The following is a 23064-nucleotide window of genomic DNA, read 5'->3' as shown; positions in this document are numbered from 1 at the left end:
ATATGTCACTCTAGTTTTTACTTATTCAAGAAGGCAAAAAGTAATTCAACTAAACTTGGATTGCCAACTAGTTTGAGCTGACACAATAAAACCTGCTTGAAGGGTTTGATTGAAATTGGAAAAATTGTATCGATATTGCAGATTTTATTGCAAGCAGGTTTAATTTTTGCAAGACTTTTGAAAAAGTGGCACCAACATTTAACCTAAAATGCCTGAGGTAAAGGCACAATCACGACAAAACAGTTAACACAAATATGTGTAAGTTATATGCATGAATTAAAATTGCGTTACCACATGTGTTACGAATTCTGCAAACACTCACAGGCATATACACACAATTATTATTCATAGGACTGAGGGATGAAGGTTTTAAGTTTGCTTTTCAATGTGAAAACGATCGTGATGGGTCTAAAGTGAGCGAGCAGTTTCAGAGAGTAAGGGCACAGTGACTAAAATCACTCCCAACAGCCTTGGATCTAATTCAGGATTCAGCTAAGAGACATTAGCCTAAAGACATGAGAGGTCTCATTAGGTTATATGCAGTGAGTAAGTCAGAGATGTACAGAGGGGCCACACCTCTGAGTGCTCTGTTGTACATGGAGGCTGTTAACTTGTTTCAGTACTAGTGTATTGAAAGTGTCCATTAACATTTAAGAAACTATTTGCTGTCACTACATTATCATGAGGATTATTATAATATATCGACAACTATCTTTAAGAGAAAAAAAAAGGTAAAGCAGGAGTACATATGTTGTTTCGTAGTGGCAACAGTGACCTCTGTGGCCACAAGGTGTAATTGCAGGGCTTTGAATTCTGATGAGCTCTTACTTCAAAAAGTGAAGCAGATTTTTAGCTGCTCATTCAAACCACATGAACATCCTCATCTCAGTACAAACCAGCACATTTATTTTCCATAGGGTTCACCTTACATCGGCCTCAAGCGAAATATGAGCAGATGCCATCTCTTTCCATCTAGACATCCAATTAGTAGATAATGCTTCTAAAAGCCAAACATAAAACAAACTACAATTCCTTTTCATATGATAAACCATTAGATAAAGCTGGAGTTGTAGAGAAAGAGATGGTATTCACTGTCATTATATTTCAAGTGAAAACAAAAATGATTTCTAAGCTTTTTTTTTTAAGTAAAATAGCTGCATGTGGGAGAGCGTGCCTTTTTTTTTACTGAAAGCATGCGCTCATTAACATGCAGAGCTGTAATAAAAGCTTAATTGAGAAGGATGACTTTGGAGCTAAAGTAAATAACACCCAACAATATTTAATTTTCATAGTAGAAAGGCCAAAGAGTCAACCAAGGTATCCTGCTCATGTTTATAAAGCATAGACAGAACCCTGGGGTATTTCCAGTTCTGTATTTGAAGTATAAATGAGGAAAAAAGTCATTGATGTTAGCTGTTATGAGAGATCTCATTTTGGGCTCAAACTCGACATCTCTTTTATTAGTGGACTCGGTAGGCAGATAAAACTGGCAGTGTTTTAATTGCAGCAAGTTAGTTTTGAGTGCAGCGAAACCCATAATAAGCATAGTTTAATCTTTTTGTCACCTTTCTTCAACTTCTGGTTTCCTTCAGCCACGATTTGAACTCATTTAGCTCTTCTGGGAAATCACAGGCGGTCCACAAATTCACACTAACTAAATCTATTAATTTCAGAATGCTAAATGGCTGCTTCAGAGGCAGAGATACTCACATTCACACTCTCAGCCCGTGAAAATGTTTCTAATCACGAGCTTTTACAGTTTTTACTACTGTAGTTTGTCTGGATATTAGTGAGCTTGAAAAATCAATAACATCCCTTGATGAGTCTAACCTTTATTCGCTGTCTCATGACTAAAACTATCCTTCGAACTGGCGAGGTGAATAAAGAGAAGCTCATTTTGCAGTGGCTTTGCAGCATCCCTGCACAATACATGTGTTCATTATGAGCCCTGCCTTCCCTGCTTTTCTCCTGTGATAGTGTCAGCCTTATTGCCTGTGCTTTCAGTGCCTTGTTGAGTTGTCTGTGTCCCTCTCGCCCGTCTTTCTCTCGCCTCTCTCCATCTCCTTTGCTGTAATAGATGCTGAGACCTATTGATTTTTATCCCAAGTACTTCTCACTGGGCATCTGGCTGTCTCTTTCACTTATACTGTGAGCAATGCTGAGGATCTTTTCTTTTAGGTCAGTGAAGGATGATCAATTAGATGCCCTATTGGATTTTTAATTTCCAAAATTTTAATTCATGAGGTGCAGATGACATTGAAGCTCCTATCTTATAAAGGGGCTTTTAAGGTTTTGTTGTGAGGCCTCATATTAGTGGCCCTGCTGAGATACTTCAAGGACTATTGCTCTCTATTAAATGATAGGACAGTTTGGAAATAACAGACCATTTGTCCCTTAAGCACCTCATAAAAAAAACCTCTAATGTTGTTTTCTCCCCATTAATCCAAAAGTAGTTTTAAATCACCACAAATTGACACCCTTGAGCAGAAAGGTCCTGGTTGCTCTTTAGAAAACGACGCCTCTCCTCCTTTCTTCGCTGCATGTGGTAATGAGGGGAAATTGAGCAAAATGTGTTTTTAATTAAAAACAATAAAGCGACCATATTTCATGCACGGAATGCACTCTGAGATTACCCGAAGATGCAATCAGGAGTGGGCAAGTCAACAAAGTCACAGATAAAGCATGAGAAACAAAGGCAGCAGTGCAGCCAGGCATTAATCAGGCTGTCAAGGGGTGTCCAGATAATAATCAGAGAAGACGCACATCATGCCAGTGTGTAGTATCTAATTACTTGACAAATTCTGACTCTTGGACCCTGAGAGGCAAAGTGGATGAGAGCAGCACGAGCGCAGCCACCCCGCTGCCTCACGCCTTTGGGCTCAGTGTTTGAACAGTATGATTTTTCTAGTGCACTGCAGCTCAGTGATCATTACTCAGAATGAGAACAGATACTGTGGTGTGGCCAGGGACTATCGACAAGGGTTATTTTTGCAATGCAGTTTGGCTTAAGGGGAAGCATAATGATTATATCGCATGTATTATTCTGAAAGCTTTTTCTTGTTGTCCTCTGCCCTGTGGATCAGAGGGTGTTGTAAAGCTGTCCAATTTTCTCTAATTACTGAAAAAAATGCAGTACAATGGTCAGTTAGTTCAAATGTAGACCAAAATGTAACAGCTTAACTATTAAGTTTTAATGCAATCTGTCTCTCTCTCACACACTCTCTCTCTCTTTTAAAGTAGAAACATCTCACTAAAAACAACTTTGTCATTCTCACCAACCACAACATTAAAACTGACTAATATTTCTGCCATTAGCGCCACCAGCACAGCTTTGATTGGTGTGGGCATGGACAAGTAACTTCTCAGAGTGTCCTGGGAAGCTGGCAACAGATCCTTCGGGTCCTGTGGGCTGTGTGATGAGGCCTCCATAGATCAGACTTGTTCTGAGCACCCCAAACGTGTAGGGAATTTTGGAGGCTATGATGACGCCTTTAGTTCTTTGTGAACCATTCTAAGGAACTGTTGTGGTGGAGCCAGCTACACTCTCTGCTCCTCTTTCTAGTCTTCTGTTACCCCCACACCCACCAACTGGCTGCAGCAGATTGCTGACCCTCCCTGAGTCTGACTCTACTGGAGGGAGTTCCTATTAAAAAGTTAGTTCTTCCTTTTCAGTGTCATCAAGCGCTGCCTCATAGCCAGCAGTCGCAAACTTGTGGCTCTCCGGTGGCAGATGAACAGTCAGAACTACAGTATATACAGATATAGTTCCATGTTGAGTTAGAAAAAACCTTGGAATTGTTCCATTTTGCTGCTAAAAATAAACACATTTCATTATTTTTGGTCGGTCAGTTCATAAATACAAAGTTAAAGAACCAAATAATCATGAATGGCTTGCTGCAGAGTAGCTATATGTGGTAAAACTTTAAATTATTTACACCTATTAGAGATGCTGAGTGTTGATTGATGTCTATAAATTCATCCAGGTGCTAAATTGGACTGCCTGCTGTCCAGAAAACTTGCCCATTAAAAACATTTCTGTCACTCTAAAGCAAAAATGAAACAAAGGCCTCTAACTTTTGTACAGTTCAAACCCTATAAGAAGCAAGAATGGGAAAGCATTTTGTAAACTTCAGCAATCTTACTGTTCCCAGTTAAAGTTTGTTTAAAGAGCACCATATGTTGTTTTCGTAATTCCCTAATTTTTTGGTAAAACAGATTAAAAATCAACATGCCAGAGTGCTTTTTCCTGTGTACTAGAATAGTTCATAATAATTACAGGAGCAGAAATTTTAATATCCTTTTTTCCTTAACTACCAATCTGATCAATGCCTGCTTGTACTGGGCAGGCCAAAAGTATTTAAAAAAAAAAATCATTCCTTCTCTTCCGCTTCTTTTTCATTATATTTGATGGAAACACACAAGGACAAAAGGCACACACATGCCCACATGTTCCCTTCTTGTTATCAGGATATACTACAGCTGCTGGGAGACTGAGTGATCTGTTTGTGTGTATGTGTCTTGCTCAGGCAGTTGGCCACAGCAATTTTGCAGGAGTGAACACTGACCTTTGACTCCATTACAGCTGATTGGATTGGTTCTCCTCCCCACTGCTGGACAGCTGCCCAGCACCACAGTCTGCAGTGACACACTCAGGGCCACACACTGCCTATAGTCACTCCTTCTGCTTTCCCTTTATCTATACATGTATACATCTGCATCACCTGTGTATTTTCATCCATCGTTGACCTTCGCTTTTTATCTGCTCTTTCTTTATTCCATACAGAGACTTCCTCTTCCCTCCTCATTGATATATCCCTCCTCTTCATAACCATTTGTCTTTAGCACTTTCTTTCTCTTCCTACTTTCCTGCCTTTGCACTTGCTATTTGTTCAAAAGTGTGTAGACACCCAGATATTGACCCTATGTGCAATTGATTTTTCATTTGTGGTATGCTGCACAGCAGCCCACGCTGATGTTTTCCATAATATTTTGCCCACCTGGCTGCGGGGATCTGCTCCCATTCAGCATTAGTGAGGCTGAACACTGATGTTTAGTGATAAGGACTTGCCCATAATCCCTAAAAATGTTTTATGAGGTAGCAGTCAGGGCTGGGTTGGTCAATGAAAAAAGTGTCATCTGGTGTTCTTGCAGGTATGTCTGTACAATATAAAAATGACAATTAGCAATTATTGATCTCAAACAAAGTAAAGTTTTGAGCTTTATTTGAGTCAAAAATAAAAGATTTGTCACTGGCAAAACCAAAAGCTCAAGTTTCCCTTGAGAAATGCCCGATAACAGCATGATGGATGCGTACCTCCTTGTGAGTGTATGTGCATCTGTTTTCCATTGCATTGATTGTTAATAAAATTTGAATCGATGCACGAGTTCTAACTGTCTTGTTCACTGTAATTAGTGTGAAACTAAGTGTATGTATACACACACACACACTTTAGCGTTCAGTGCTTTCATGCTCCCTTTGACTTTGAAAAGCAAATTTGTGGCATTAATAATTTGTACAACACTGACGTCTCACTTGATCACTGAAAATGTACTTGAACGGTTCAAACACTGGATATTAGGCCGTAGTTATTCTCAAAAACCAGAGTCGATATCTCAGTTGTTGGGTCGCAGTTTTTGCTAATACTTTGATATTTCTTCAGAGGGAATGACGCCTTTATTGTGATGTAGTTCCAGTGGACCTATAGTGTGAACGATCTGCAAAAATTACAACTTTCACCAGATTAGCATGCTTTAACTCCTCATTAACAGCTCTGCACGGGTGTCACGGTATGTGAAGATGGAACAAGATGGAACAATACTGCCGGCGTTTCAGTTTCAGAATTCTTACAACTGTTACTTGAAAAGCTTTTTGAATCTTTACTTCAATGACTAAGAGAACTTCAGTGCTAAAGATGTGATTAATTTTATTTTAATTAACTTTCTGAAGCAGTTGAAACTCAATACGAGCTGAGTAGGATAGTCAAGACTTTATTCAACAACACTTTAGCCTGTCACATGTGTATGTTTAGTCAGCATTCCCCAAATGCTAAGTCTGTAGGTGCATTCAGTGTCTAAGGGGTACAAGCCTTTTCTTCCATTGTGAAAGGTCCTGAGTTCAAACCCTGAGGTTTTATTGTTTACTCAACAAGAACTTGAGCATTTTTTGAAGCTAGAATTATTTTTTATCTATTTATTTATTTTGTTAGCCTCACAGGAAGATTCTAATTAGACGAAACAAGACAATTCAAGTTGACAGAACTTTTTTATAAACTTTTTTCCAAACCTGTAAAGTCAGCAACAAGTCAAAAGGTGAAGATAATTCACATGGACTGAATCAAGTTAACTTGATGTCTTGTGCCTTTTCTTTTTTTACTAAGTAATGTAACATATATCTGACCCAGAATATTTTAGGAGCTTCTCTTTATTAAACTTTGTAATAATATACAGAGTTCCTTTCAGCTGCTCCCTTATTCACAGTGGATCGCCCCAGCAGAAAGCTCCATATGGTTGATTTGTATCTCCTCCTGGTATCGTTTGCTTGTTAGGTGAATGTTAAACCTCTACAATATGTACCCACTGTAATATAACACAGTGCTAATCATATGGTAGCCAGACATTAAGAACAATATAATGTAGAATCCCCTTCCCTTTTCTCAGCCCTTATCATCTCTTCTTTTGAATTGTTTGAGAAGTAATTAGAAGTGGCCTATATGCCCTAACATTTTACAATACATTTACCTTAATAGATACGGTCACTTGAAATACAAAGATAAGTCCAGTAGGAATGCATAAAAAAAGTAATAACGAACTAAAGCAGCGGCACACAAACAAGCAAAAACAAACAAAATATAACGCTTGTTTACAGCTACTCATATGTGGTTATCAAAGAGCTGGATAAGAAGACTTTATTATGGATCATTTTAATTTGCTATCCCACTGACAAAAGTACAGCATGATGTAAAAGGAGCTCATATCTTACAGAACTCACTTTTCTTTCCTTTTAGAACATGTTTATTATTTTCTAACCTTTTCTAAGGGAACATGACATCCTTCAGACATCTGGCATAGGAGAGCGACTTAGGACCTTTCCAGTTTAAAACTGGACTAAGATGATAAACTAGAAGGCAAGCAAAATAAACAGCATTAAAGACATTTTTTGACCAGGTAGCAGTCTCAGGTTTCAGCTAAATATGACAGAGGATCTAGCTCACCTGAATTACCATGAGAAGCTTAATATCTGTCACATATAGGGTGAAATTACACTAAATCTAGCGTAATTTAGCTTTACTGTAATAGCGGGACAGTCATAAAAGAGCAACACTTCAAGAAAGGAAGTCCTGTTCCCATTGACTTTTAAGCTTCTCCAGTGACTGAGACATGTACTGGACTCACTAATTAATCCATAAATGTAGGGAATAACAACCTTATTCTTAAGTGAATTTTCTACTGGAGTAGCCTGGGACATGTTAGGAAAAGAGCCATATTGTTTCTTGACAAAATTTCTCAGTTGGAAGATATCTAAAAAGTTGGTGCGTGGTAGTTTAAATTTCATTGCAAGCTGTTCAAGGGATGTGAATATGCTGTCAAAAGAAAAAAAACCAAATCAGGTGTATCCTATTAATCATGCCAGGCACAGAAAGCCACATCCATTCCAACAGGTATGAAAATGATAGGTCCTATTACAGAAGGGCTTTGCAATCCAAAATGCTTCCTGAACTGCAACCAAAGTGTATGAAATGGACCGAGCCCTGTGCTGAGCATCATAAAGGAGCAGAAACTAACAAATGAATAGAACAGTAATGTGATTCCACTGTACCCCAGTCTGACATGCATTCACTAATATTCCCATGCACACAGAAGAAAGATTTTTGAACATTACAAGAGATCGAGTATACGCATTACTCCTTCCTCCTTCTGACTCCAGAAAACGCCTGTTGACCCGTAGATATTGACTATTTCACATAAATCTAAAAATGAATCAATTATTCCAAATGGTTTCTTTAGAATGAAAAGTGGGGATATTTTGGAACTACCTTCATTTTGATCAAATGAATGCAGATTGCCATTGTGCATTGTTGTTCTATATCTTCTTTTCATCTATTGATCACGGGCGTTGGGTTATATTTGAGATATTTGATATCTTCAAGGCAAAAGCAGAGTATTGTCATGGTCTGCACTAGTTTGCTTGTGTTTTGTTTTTTGCTCCTGCTCTGAGGACCAGCTTCGGTTGGGCAGGCGCTGTTTCACCTCAGGGTCAAGCTGCCATTTCACGCTCCTTGGCCTCCACACCTGTTGCTGGATCTTAAATACCTGTTCCCTGTATTAAAGTTCCAGTTTCTGCATCCAGTCCCCACGAGATTATCTGCATACCCAGACCAGTAATCAGACTCCTCCATGGTTTTCCTGCATTTTCTTCAGTTTCTTAGCTTAATGTCTTTTTTTCTCCTGCATTCTACTTTCTTCTGTGTGGCTGAGGAGTGGGCCCCGTTGATGGATCAACTTACCTGCCGAAACCAAGCTGGCTCATTCCTCCTGGAAACCTTCATCAGTACATTCTCTGCATTGATTACCTGTCTGCCTTACCTCCTATGACCTCCAGCACCCACTGCAAGCAAACCAATGCCCATCACCAGAGACATTGCCTTAGTGAATACAAATAAGCCAGTTCTCACACTCAGCTCTCTCATGTTAGGTGCATTTCTCTGAACACTTCCCAACAGTTTCACCTGGACTAATCACTCTATCCTGTCTCCTAATGAACTCCTGCCCAGCACCCTGCATCAGCTCCAGAAATAGCGCCTTGTTGAGATCTGCTGGTGCAAGTAATTCCTTGTGTGCAATAAAGACTTGCGAACTGAGAAAACTGTCTCTATAGCTACTCAAAGAGATCTCATATATTAAGGATTGGTTATATTGAGGACATGGGATTGCTGACAATCATACAGCAATCATCAGCATGTAAGGCAGTTTTGTAAGCTGCATCCTTGTGAAAAAGTTTGACACCGGCATAAAAAATTGCTAATGGTTTAATGGCAAGGTCAAAAAGCAAGGGGGAGAGAAGGCATCTTGTTTTGCTCCTTTTATAGTATTTGTGTGAACTTCACCCATCCATCCATTCTCTTCTAGTTATTCTTGTCAGGATCACTGGAGCCTATAAAAGCTACTAAAGGGCGAGAGGCTGGGACATCCTGGACAGGTCGCCAATCCGTCGCAGGGCTAACACACAGCGACAGACAACCATTCACACTCACATTCACACCTATGGGTAATTTAGAAATACCAATTAACCTAACCCCACTAACTGCATGTGTTTGGACAGTGAGAGGAAGCCGGAGTACTCACAGAGAACCCACGCAAACACCGGGAGAACATGCAAACTACATACACCACCACCACTTCAGAGGTCACTGGAAATCAGTGCTTTAAAAATTAAAGAATAATAATAATAATAATAATAATGCATTGGATTTATATAGCGCTTTTCAAGGCACCCAAAGCGCTTTTACAATGACATTATTCATTCACGCTCACATTCACACACTGGTGGAGGCATTCATTAAAAAAGGTAAAACCTTGTTTGATCTGGAGACAGAATATGTAGGAGAGCATGATCTGATATTACCATGCTATAATACTTTGACCTGAGGGGAATTAGTGTAATACTAATAAAGAAATATTCAATATAGGAGAATATTTGGTTCACAGGAGAGAAAAAGGAGTAAGCGCTACTCTCTTGATATTTAAACTACCAGGGGTCATATAAGCCAATTTTTGAAATAAAGATGCTTAAGGCAGAGGCCATTTCCAATAGTTGAATGAGTCTGGATAGATGTTTGCAAAACTGGAAAATCTGGAGAAAATGAAGGCTTCATCATCCCAGTTGGGGGTGTAGATACTAGCAGAGTCACCAGTTTATTAAGGAGCTAGCCAGAGGATAATACGGACCACCCACATCTGCAATAACTTCCTTTGTTTCAAAGAAAATCTCCCTGTGAATAAGTATTGCTATGCCTCTGGCTTTTAAATTAAATTTTGAGTGAAAGACTTGTCCTATGCATCTCCAGCAGATTCTGTTGACATCAGCATTTACAGCGTTCCCTGTAAACTAACAGAAGATAAAGGTAAAGAAGCTGGTGTATTAAAGGACATATCAACATATGCAAAACCAGATGTCCAAGTAGTAAGTGACAACAAATGGCATAGATACAATAGATCAAAAAAATAAGATAGTTCACGTTCAGCTGTTTACACCGGCACGAAAGGCACTTTTAACATCACAATCTTAGTGCTTAGGGAATTGCATAGAATCTTGGCTATGGAAGACCAGCAGAGTGGCCTAAATCAGTCATTTTTGTCCAAATCTTCAGTGCCACAGCCCAAACACTGCTTTGGCACAAACAGGAAAAGAATAAAAGAAAAATATCTGACCCAGATTTTAAAAGTACTTTTGTTTAAGTTGTAGATTGTGCTTTTAGTTTGATGAAGACTATTAACTTTAGTCAACATCAAACTCTGCCAGCTCTCAGCGTTAGTAGTTCACAGAACTTTAAGCTTGCAGATTGGATTTAACCAGCAGAGTTGTGCATGTTGCTCAAAAACCTGTAAATATAAATCAGCATTAGTTAGGCTTCACATATTTGCAAGTCACCCGCATTATGTGTACTGATGCACCCTCCATACCATCTTGGGTGCTGGCCTGTGCACTGTGTGCTGATAACCAGCTGGATGCTCTCTCTCCTCTTTGAACTAGAAGAAGCAGTGTCCTCGATTTCCAAAAGGAATTCCAAATTTTGTTTTGTCAGACCACAGGACAGTTTCCACTGTGTCTCGATCTAAATAGGAAGTGCCTTTGGATCTTGTTTTATACTTTCTCATTTTCATTACTTTGGATGGTAGGGTTTTAATTTGCATTTGTGGAAGTTTACTAACAAGGCATTTTCAGGAGTGTTCCCGAGCCCATGCAATGATTTCCAGCATAGAGTTGTGCCTGTTTTAAACACAGAGCCTGCAAGAGGGGCTGAAGATCACAGTCAAAACCACATACTGGTTTTCTGCCTCTTCCCTTGCATACAGATTTGTCTGGATTCTCTGCTATCATGTACGATATTATTAAGTATGGATGATGAAATCCCCAAAACCTTACACTGAAAAACATTACTATTTAATTGTTGAACTATTTGCCCATGCTCTTTCACCAGCCTGTGAACCCCTCGCCATCCCTACTTCTGAAAGACTCGGCCACTTCGGGATGCTCTTTTTATACCCAGTCATGTTACAAGTTGGTTGCCAGTTAACCTCATTTGTTGTTCCATCAAGCAGTTTTCTTTAGCACTGCACAACTTTTTACAGTTTTTTGTTACTCTTGTCAAAACTTTTTTTTAACACATTGCTGGCATCAAATTAGAAATAAGAATAGATTTTTTTGAAAACAAAGAATTTAGTTCAACATTTGATGTGTTTGAAAGATTTGCAATCCACTGCATGCTTTCTTTGCAAAAAGGGCTGTGAGTCATTCCCTGAAAATGTTATGCACACAAGCTCTTACCTTGGACCTTCCATCAAATAACTAGATATTTTGGAACACAGTTGTTAATAATTTGGTCTGATGATTGCTGCGGTTAATGCTTATCCAAGATGTATGAGTGTGCAAGCTGTGAGTCATGAAACATTTTCTATGGGAAAAGTGGATGGGATTTTTTACTTTTGGAACCAGGGGTGCCTGAAATGGCTTATCCCAACTTGCAACTCTATTTAAATCAAATCCCTATGAGTGGATTGGACCAGTCAAAAGTGGATGTGGCTTGAAAAATACACAACAGTTGAACTCCACACACATACACACACACACACACACACACACACACACACACACACACACACACACAGGAAGACTAAACTCCTTGTCGTTAGATCAGGAAATGGAAGAGATGAATAAATTTAACCTTGGCTTCATGTTTTGGAAAAGCCAAAACATGAAGCTGACACACCTTCATCTATGATCCAGCTATTATAGTTAACATCGTGAGCTTTGTAAGGTTGGCTTCTCCCTCAAATTATTTTTGATTGGACTTGTAAAACAGCATGTACTCTAATTCAGAAATATTTTTTTACAGGAAGTTAAAGAAGCCATATTGTGTTATTATATTTTCTTTAATAATTTAAGGGGAAATAAGCCTCAGACCAATCCATGTGTGTATGGACATATGTGTCATTACCCCATCTGTCCTCCAGGCTGTTTTCTCCTCTTTATTTGCTTTGCTTTTTTCCCCCGCTCTGAATTATTCTTTCCTTCTTCTTTCCTTACCAATACTTCAATGTCTCCATCTCTTTATTTTCCTGGTTTTCTTTCTCTCTCCATTATCCACTGCCATCTCTCTCCCTTTGTCTGTTCCAGTTCACAGCCCAGAGCTTTGTTTCCTGGTTAAGGTCAATGTCGGCTTACATTAACTGTGGCTAAGTAAATCTATTAACAGAGATGTGTCGATGTATTCAAGCACACAAAACCAAGCGAGGGCCTGTGAATCCCATCAGATTCTGTCCAAACATAGCCTGTCTCCGTTTGGTGCCCTACCAAATGAGCGACAGTCTGTTGATTATGATCAATGAAGAGAAAAAAATGTCTTCTCTTTATTCTAAATCTTGAAAGATTATCATATGATATGATAAACCATGAAATAGCAGACACATGCATGACAAATAACTGGAGTTTGAGTAAAGCTGCCTGCATGAGTGATTGCAGAGAAGCACCGTCTTGTCAAGCTCTACCTGCTGTTTTAGAGGTAGAAAAATTATTAATTTAAACATGTAATTTAGCACACAGCTCCCTTTGTTTACCACATGTATTAAAGTCGTTAAGTCAGCTGCTAACATATAGTATTTTTGTGCAGCTTTATTCTCTGTGATGAAAAATACAATAACCTTGCTTTCCGACTAGTTGTTGTTCATATCTCTGTTTACTCACGGGTTCAAATAGGTGATTAATGGCTGTTTCTCTTGGCTGGAGAATCAGCAAGACAAAAGCCTTTTTACTGTAGGTGAGATTAAAATGGCAAAAATGACATCCTGATACAGCCAGAAAAATGATATAGAATTAATGCAGCTGAAATGTTTACTGATCTTGCGCTCTATCAACTTCAATGAAAACATGAAGTTAATATAAAGTTGGGAAATAACAAAAAAATTAAGTATATTGTTTAAAGGTGCTGTTAGCTATATACTTGCAAGAACGCTAAATGCTTGTTGAGCTATTTATTCCTTAAAATGTCTAGAAATATGCATAAGGGCTGAGCATGTTTTACCATTAGTAGGGTCAATATTTAGATTTTCTCAAGCGTGGGCATGAAAAGGAAAAAAAAAGAGCTCTTGTACCTATAGAAATGATGCGTGAATATAATGAAAACAATGATATTATTATGTAGAATACATTAAAACTGAGTCTTATTGATCCAACATTAGCATATAAATAAAATAAAATAAACACAGAGATGATAAATGCTTTTGCAAAGAATCTGCAGAATTCAACTGCACACAAACCAGTTGGTGACTTCCAGTGGACTTTGTGTTCAGGATTAAAGAGGAGCATGTTTTCTTCATTTATCCGGTATTTTGCTTCTTACTTTTGTTTTAATGTACAGTACAGCGCAATAAGAGTAGACTGTCTCTAATTTATGTAGCTCTTAATGATGCACGAGCAGATAACCCAGCAGTGAGGTTGTGACCTTGCTTTGTACTTTGTGTCCTTAAACCATGCTTTGATGTATTATTCAGCAATGAATTCGTATAAAGCATTTAAAATAAGTGTGGGTGTAACAATGCTTTTGTATATGCGTGCCGGTATTTATTATTTAACAGTGAATTTGGAAACAGCTTTCTAAAATAAGTGTTTGTGCCTGTGCGCCTTTGCTGTGGTACTTGAGTGTGTATGCGTGTGTGCATGTGTTAGTGTGCCTGTATGTGTGTGTTCCTCTTGTTGTGAGGACCTATATCTTTTGATAGTATCACATCATGGGGACGTGTTGTCCTTATGGGGTCAAGCATGCAACCCCTGCGTGTGTGTGTGTGTGTGTGTGTGTGTGTGTGTGTGTGTGTGTGTGTGTGTGTGTTTTCCTCTTGTTATGAGGCCCAATATGTCTTGATTGTGCCACATTACAGGGACGTGTTTTGCTTATGGGGACAAAAACTAAATCTGTGTGTGTGTGTGTGTGTGTGTGTGTGTGTGTGTGTGTTTTCCTCTTGTTATGAGGCCCAATATGTCTTGATTGTGCCACATTACAGGGACCTGTTTTGCTTATGGGGACAAAAACTAAATCGGTGTGTGTGTGTGTGTGTGTGTGTGTGTGTGTGTGTGTGTGTGCGTGCGTGTGTGTGCACCCCAGAGTAAGTCTTGGGTTCATTATTTGTGGACCTGGGCACAAGGGCTCTGTTAATGAACCTCAGACTTTGCTGCTGTTACAGAAAAAAAGAAAGAAACAGCGTGGTTTACATGGTAATGAAAGTATTAGCTGCTTTTTGACATGGCTCCAGATGGACAGAAAACAAATATCAATTAGCTCCTTTAATCCTCGGATGCGCTTCATATCCTGAAACAGTTGAGATGGGGGAAGGGGCTTGTCCACTTCAGCGTGATAAAGCCTTCGTCCAGAGTGTAATGAGGCACAAATGGTCACATTATAGTGCATTTCCTCATGGTAGTCTCTCACGTTTCTTTCTTCTTTTCTTTGTTTTTTTTTGTTATGAAAACCATGGTGCTCAGTTGTTTGTAATTAGATTCCTTCAATACTTTGGTGTCATTTTAAAGCACTTTATTTGTCATGATACAAAATGTTTTTTTTTCTCTTCTCTTTGGTGTGTGTGCGCATGGTGTAACAGTCTGATGGCACAGTGAGGAGAAGATGAGCAGGCAGACAGAGCAAAGCTTTCACAGCATGAATCTGTCTCAATTTTAGAAACAGTCCAATAATCAGTGATAGAAAACAACTTATTTAGCAGATATTCGGAGTAAAAACAGTCCCCTGCTGTGTTGGTGGCAGGGAGTGTTGCTTTGTGTCCAGAAAGTTTAGTTGGAGTAACAAAATTATTCATAATGATTTGTGATACTCACTTCATATCACTCTTCAACAGTCCTTCATCAGGACAGTCATTAGGTGAATAGCGAAATACAGCAGTCACCATCTAAAGTAATCGCCTAATGAATGTGCACTTGCATGTATGTCAGGCTAATGCAACACCTTGCCCAATTATGTCATATTGCAGCAAATGCTGTGGCTAATTCAGCATTCTTGCAGGGCAACTCTGCTTTTTCTGTAAGTCCATTGTGCTGGTTTCCTGCTGTTTCCCTAGACTTCTTTTATTCAAAGACAGAGAATTTTTTTTTTTTCTTTTAGGACTGAACACACTTTAAAAAAAATTATCCTCAATGCCAGAATGTAAAAATAAAAACTTTGAACATTTATAAGTTAATTCATGTTTCTGGTGGTAATGGGAATGAGAGAGATCTGGCTGTGAGCGGAGTAGCCTCAACAGCCTAATGTTCAAAGTTTCTCGCATTCAATCATAAGGACATCAGCTTAAAGGAGGGACAGCTTTAAAAGGAGAAAGCTCCTTACCTTGCATGGAGGGTTTCACCCCTGAGACTGTATGCCAAGTGGAAGGAAGGAGGCTGAGGACTATTGTGTGTCAGAACCACTATCCAGGACCAAACGACAATGATTCATAAGAATATCAGGATGATGCCCACAACCGATCATGTCCCCAGGCAGCAATGCATGGCATGTACCACCGGCTGATATTGAAAAATCACACTAATGGCTGGACAATAGCTGGACTGACAGACAGTACAGAGGCACTAATCATATCAGCACAGAAACAAGCTCTAAGCACAAGTTTGATAAAGGCTGAGGTCTAACACACCAGGCAAGATCCCAGGTGCAGGCTGTGGAAAATGCCCCTGAGACAATCCAGCATAACAGCAGGGTGCAAAATGCTAGCTGGCAGGGCATACATGGAACATCATAGCTAAGTGACTGGCATAGTATACAGGAGCATCTGTGGCGAGTATGGCCAGGAAGTACCGAGGTCAAAATGGGACAGCTCCCTTAGGGTGGTTGAGAATGACTGAGCTAAGATATAGTGAGACTTCCAGATACAAATGCACAAACTAGTGATGGATAACTAACCAGACATAGCAGTGGTGGACAAACAGAGGAAGGCAGCCATTATGATAGATGTAGCTGTACCAAGCGATAGCAGCATCAGCGAGAAGAAACACGAGAAGCTGGAGAAATACCAAGGGCCGAGAGAGGAGCTGAGAAGATGGATGATCCCCAAACTGGGCGAGCGGCTCCAATCGATGCCAGAAATTACATCTGAGACCTCTGTCCAGAACAGCACAGTCCTTAGAACAGCATAGATGCTGTGAAGGATCCTCAAGTTCCCAGCCTTCTAATAGAGGACCCAAGCTTGAGGGGGATGGATGGATGGATGGATGGATGGATGGATGGATGGATGGATGGATGGATGGATGAATATGAACCCACACCAAGACACTCTGGAGGAGGTGGTCTCGGGCACCTCAACATTTGATCAACTTTCTCTGTTAAGCCAAGCCAGAGCTTTCTGCTACAGGATCTATGCGTACTCACATAAAATAGAGTTTCATGCATCATCTCTTCTGTACAAAAATTATCCTTGTGAGTGCAGCCTACTCAAGTCAGAGATGTTATCAGGTGGTGATGATGATAAAAACAGTGCTAAAATCTATAAAGAACTTGTAGATATAACTGTAAAATGCCCCCTGTTGTAGATAAAAGATTCATGCCCAGAAAATTATTATTCCGGCAATTTAGTGCAGAGAGTTGTAAAAAAAAGACATTTTAATTTGACTTAATTATTTCACCAATGAGCTCACTCTCGATGCTGCTGTTGATTTCTAGCATGATGGCTGCACTTTACAGTTTTGAAACTTTAAACTGGAAACATTTAACATTAGCTGCAATTCTAGCAGTGTAAAACAGAGTTAGCAGCTTGATTCTGTACTTATTCAAGTATGAAAACAACTATAATTTTCTGCATCACCAAATGAATGCATACAATTATATGTAACTGTAACATTACAGCTGGGCTTCATTTGGGATGTTAATAAGATACCGCTTAAGAAATTCTACATATGAAATTGAATCTCCAGAGAATCCATATTGCACTTAAAATATGCTGTTTAAAAAAGAAATAAACTATATGTGTAACACCCCTACATGCTATACCAAGCATAGGTATACACCTTGTCCATTTTGTTGACAGCTGTTCCTGCTTGTATTTGGTTCTCCTGCAAGGTTTGGTTGGTATCGCATGCGTCCATCTCTGGCTCTGGATAAAATGGTCTTTTTCCCCATGTAGACATTTTGTTCTTGCCCCATAATTTACAGTCTTACCTTCTATGCTGCAAAATGTGTTTATCTTTTAAGAAACTTTGCCTTCTTGGTGTAATGAAGTAATTTCTCCTCTTATCATTTGAGACAACGCAGTCATTTTCTTCATGTTTGATAGCTTAAACACGTGCATGAGAGATTAATTTTATATATTTTGTAATAATATATAGTATATAAAACTTTTTTGATTATGTCATTAAACTGATATCATAATTACAAATTTTATAGATGTGTACTTGACATAACTGGACTAGATGTATACTATATATCAGGAGAAAATGCTACCCTTTCAAACTCCTAACTGTCCTGCTAAGTAGAATGATTTTGATCTGTATCGTCTCGAATGAAACTACTGGGGAAAATCAGATTTCTGTACTCCTCTACTTCAATTATAGAAGCAGAGATTCTCGTGTTCATGATGTTAAAGACATCAGTTTACTAAGGAAGCCAATTGTAACCTGATTGCTTCCTTGTGTCCTTTGACGAATAGATTGCTAACCTCTGCGGCATTCACCCAGTTAAATAAAATTTGAAAAATTAATAATTGGAAATACACTGACAGAGCGAGATGAGGGAATTCAGGAAAAATACAATAGCTGAATCAAATCAGACCATTGAACTCTCAAAAAGTTGAAACTTTCATTAGTATTGATAATGCCTGTACACCGTGTGGGATGTCCAAATGTTTTTGGAGATTGCCTGTTTCCAAACACCCTAAGCCCTCTCAAAAACAATGAGCAAAATAATGACATATTCCCAGTGTTTTCTTCCACAGCTTTTGTTTGTGTTCACTGCTGATTGCAGAGTGTGTAATAAGGTTAACTCCAGTTTCTTTTGAGTCAGCCCGCAGTCTTTGACAAAAACCCTGGCTGGGCTTTGATCACTTTCCACCCTCTGCTATCCTCCCTTTGTTGTTTTTCTCTCCAGAGCACTCATTTTTCTCAACTCCATCTACATCCCACCTCCTTTTTCTTCATTCCTCTGTCTCATTTAAGCCGTCCTGAACCTTTTGCTCCCTCACTTTTCTTTCCCTCCCCTTTCTAAACTTATTCTCCATCCTGAAAAGGAAAGAGGAAAAAGAGACATCAGTCTAGAAATCAAAAGTGCAGGGCGTCGTGTCTCCCCATGAATTCCTACACACCTTGTAATTGCTGTCAGCGAGCCCTCCGACAACTCACTTAATTGCCTGCCATCCAATTTATGGTGAGATTGGGGAGGCGGGGAAAAAAGAAAAAAGGGGAAAAAAGCCAAGAGAGATGACAAAAGGAGGGCAGGGGAGGTGGAGAAGCAAGCCTAAAAAGATGTGGCTGCTAAGCACTGAATAGAACAGCAGTCAGTCCATAAAAAGAGATAACATATCATAAAAGTAAGGATTTTTTATGGTCTAAACTTAGGTTATGGAATTTTCCCCACACTCGGAAAGGAGAATTTCATGATGGACCTGCAATTAGCGTAGTTTTCATTAATATTAGTGACTTGCATAAAAGTACAGTGAAGTAATGATTCTATGTGGGAGGACTGCACAGAAGCTGCTATTGTTCGAATAGATGTTCTGCACAGCGTAATTGGTATAAGTGCTGTCATTAACGCTCCATTGAGCTATATAATGTTGTTCTATGCAAAGGTGTGTTCAGGGCCTATTTAGCTGCTGCAGTGTCTACAGATAATGCTCTGTAGCAGAAATAGACAAGAGTTTAGCTGTGCCCCACACTGGCATTTGACTACTAGGTCTTCTATCACATCTGTAGGTATTTCTGACAGCAAGGCTTAAAATACAACAGGCTGGATACAGAAAGAAAGAGAAGAAGACCTTTGCACCGGTGCTGTACTGCATCAGAGCTTCTACCAGAAAGGAGCAAGTAGATAAATAAAAACATCAGCAATGACCAGCCAGTGCTGAACACATAAATCATTCCATCTAGGGGCTGCAGCCCCACATATAAGGAAAGCCAGGGGAAAGTACAAAAGATGCTTATGGTACAGTCCCAGTCTTTTTCTGCAGGCTGCCACTGAGCACACACTACTTCCAGATAACTGGTGAAACCAATCAAAACTCATCCTTTGTTGTTTACTCCTTTTATTTTCTGCCTGTCAAAGCAAAGTTGACTTTTAAGTGATTTGTCTTTCCTCTGATGTCATCTGTCTCGGGTGCGAAGTGATAAGTTTGCAATGCTAACGAGCACAGAGACTGGCAGCAACAACAGCAGCAGTAGCAAAAACCTGTGGCCACATTTGTGGAATTATTTATCAGATATTGTACCTATATAATGTCACATAAACATAATGTATATGCAGCACTTTGCACAAAGACTTTTTTTATTTTTACTTCAACAGACCCACGCCATCAATATCTTTGTTTCTTGTCTAGTATTTGTGTTTTAGTCCCACTTTTGATTTATCTGATATTCTTTCTCATGTTTTGTGGTTTTTACATTTTCTAGTGTCTCCTGTGTTTCCTCTGTTTTGGAGGTGTCTTGGTTCCCTTGTTATTACTTCCTCTTTGATTCCCGTTGTTTTCCCTCACAGTGTAACTTGTCTTCAGTTGTTTTCACCTGTGTCTAAACAGACTCTTTGTCTCCTGACCCTGGTACTATGAAAAGAGTTTAGCAAATCGTGACAGTGGCAATCAGGCCAAGTGCAGGAAAGGCAAAGATTTTAGATACTATTACCAAAAAAAGGAAAGAAAAAACTAGCTCCTACTACTATTCATGCACAGAGGTCCAAGGGATCTTCCAGAAAAGGTGACAGTACTTTTTGGGGAATTGATAAGTCAGGTGATCTCTGATTTCAAACCTAACAGATTCTGCTTTGTAGTAGTCTACAGAATAAGTTACCATAGCAATGACCCCCCCAGTAACAAGTGGACACCCCCTTTAGATTCTTGCTGTGTTTGAGAGAGCGTTGGTGTTTTTTCCTTTTCTTTTCTTTTCTTACCTTGATGAGTATACGTTGTCCTAAAGCATTAAGGGCATGTCTGTTTACCATGACTCCCTCACTGTCCTTCATCTGAACCTCTCCTCAATAGAATCTTAACACTCCATTATTCAAAACACATTTATCAGTAAACATGAAAGTTCAACACATTTGCAGTTCCTCTGCTTGAAAGTGAAAGCTAGGAAGGAAGACTCTTAATTGTGATATATTGGAAATAGAATAACTACAGCTATAGCGGCTGTGACGATTTGTGGCTGCTGATGTCTTTGATGATTTATTTATTCAGTTCCTAAATGTCTGTCTTACGTTTATTGCGAAATATACAATTCTGCAACATAATATGAAACCACCCACACTCTGTTCCTTCTAGTGTATAGAATTCTTTTTTATTGGGACTGAAATATGAGACAGAGTTCCTCCAGCACCAGAAGTCACTGATAACTATGATGCCCACCTCGAAGTCACATTTAAAAGCTAATAGTTAAATATATGCAGGGAATTTTTTTCTTTGTCTGTACTAAATTTTTGTGCTTTACTTTTGCACTGTGCACCTTCTAAATTATTAAATATCTGAACATGAACCATCGCTGCTGTTTTGTATTTTATCATCAGAGAGAGAGAGACTATCCAGACCTGCCATGCAAGGTCATGACAAAGATAAAGAAGCTGTGTCGGAAGATAAGAGGAGAAATTATTTCACTATAAAGGCAATGGTTTCAAAAGGAGTTCCAAGAGTCTCAGTTGGCACCATCATATTTGACTTTATAACTATCGGTGCGGCAACAAATCTTATTGGGTGTGGAAGCAGCAGCTAAATCTCTCCACTGGGAGGCCCCTATGGAGAAATTTTGTTTGTTGTAAACAACATCTGAGAAAGTCTCTTGTACCATTGCCAAGGCTTGCAGGAGGACAAGATAAAGCCAAGAAGCAAACGTCTTAGTGCAGACAATGAGAAGAACATGAAACAAGGACTTTATGCTGAACTCCTTTGAGAAGTTATTTTCAGTTTTTCTGAATATTAATTTCCTAAAGAGATGGTGCTGTCATGATTGTGATGCTCACTCTGTTGTAGCTATTCCCATTGCTTTTGCATCATTATGGTCTTTCATTAGACGTTGGGAAAGATTGCCATACAGTGCACTGGGGCCACGTATGGTTACCTGCACAGGTAAACTGCTTGTCTCTCCAGTAAAACTGAACATCTGTGTTATTGCTTTAGGCCCTTGTAGTGTAGGTAAGGGCAAATGCCTTTTACTATGAGCACATACAGTATAACCACAGCCACTTGCATATACACTTACTTAGAGAGTCACCATGCACACATTATAGTGATATAGAAAAACACACCATAATTGACAGTAAACATTCACACCCACATAAACAAACCAGGAAACCTTTCTTGTTGTATAAGTTCATGACCAAAGTCGGGCTGACACAGGATAAAGGCAGAAATAAACAACCACTGCTAGACCTAAATAAACAAGTGTTGTTCCTGAAGATGAAGTGGCCAATTCACGCTGTCCGCAAAGAGACTCTCCCCTCTGGGCACTAGCTTTGGCTTTGATGAATATTCATGAGAACATCTCTGGTGTGATGGCGGCGGGGGGACTGTTTACTCCAGCGAAGAATCAAAGGGAGGGTGCTGCTGTGTCAGATGGCGGGAAGAATGTGGAGGTGGGTGGATAGAATGTAATGGAAATGCGTGTGTGAGCGCCTGTTTGTATTTCAGGCTCTGGGAGACTGGGGAGGTTCGTTAAAGACACGTTGAGAGGTTGTTGCCGTGGGGACAGCTCACATATGGATTAGCCTGACACCGAGAACCAGAGGTTGCAGATACATATGACACGTAAACATGTTGGTGAGTGGTAATGTATTTATATATGTGTTCTTAGGTATTGGGCAGAAGTACTGTACGACATGTAATATACCTCAGGCTTATATAAATGTATGCTGCGCTGGGGTATGGTAATGTGTAGATACAGTGTTTACTGCGCTGCAGGGCAAAATAACTTGTATGATAGTCTGACTTTGTGGGACATTTAAAAATAGTTCAGTCAGATAAAAATTAACATCATAGTGAGAGATCACCAGTTTGTCTCCCTCATGGTGGGGTGTCTTTTCACGACTTTCTTATTCTTGTCACAAGCGTGATGTTTTAATTGTTTTATTTTGTTCTATTGTTCGATTATTATTATTGTTCTGTTTTACTTTTTTCTTAAGGGAAGAGAATACAGGGCATCCTTCACGGTGGACATCGAGCAGACAGCATTGTGACATCTTTTGGGAAAAGTTGGAACACCAAACCGGCCAGTGTTCGATGGGAATCTTCTAAATTGGATTACAAGTCTGGCTTAATTGCAGCTTTTTTCTTTAGATCCCAAAAAATAGACAGTTGGTACTTTTGAGGATTAAAAATGTACAAAAACTATACAGGACAGCTCGAACTTTGGATGTAAAATTAAGACAAAACTAGGTTTGGGGAGCTTAGGGAAATTATTGTAGCTCATGTATAATGATCTGCTATCCCATTAGGCTAAGCCAAACACTCTAAAGCATAAATTTCTTTTCATGGTCCAGTCAGTTAGTACAACACCTGCAAATGGGAAAGAAAAGAGAAAAGCACCCAAGATTTTTATTTATTTATGTTACTTAGCATTTCACCCAGCAATACAGAACTGTTACATAAACAAAAGCCATAATGCAGTAG

General features: G+C 39.3%; 1 long non-coding RNA gene across 1 annotated transcript in view; it reads left to right on the top strand.

The window, feature by feature from the left end:
- LOC120433114 overlaps nucleotides 1-23064 on the top strand; it is a 68161-nt gene that overhangs the window by 41213 nt on the left and 3884 nt on the right. The window lies entirely within an intron of this gene.

Source organism: Oreochromis aureus, linkage group 15 (assembly GCF_013358895.1).
Source record: "Oreochromis aureus strain Israel breed Guangdong linkage group 15, ZZ_aureus, whole genome shotgun sequence".
Lineage (NCBI taxonomy): Eukaryota > Metazoa > Chordata > Actinopteri > Cichliformes > Cichlidae > Oreochromis > Oreochromis aureus.
The sequence above is the reverse complement of the archived record's forward strand: the minus strand, read 5'-3'. Positions and strand labels throughout refer to the sequence as shown.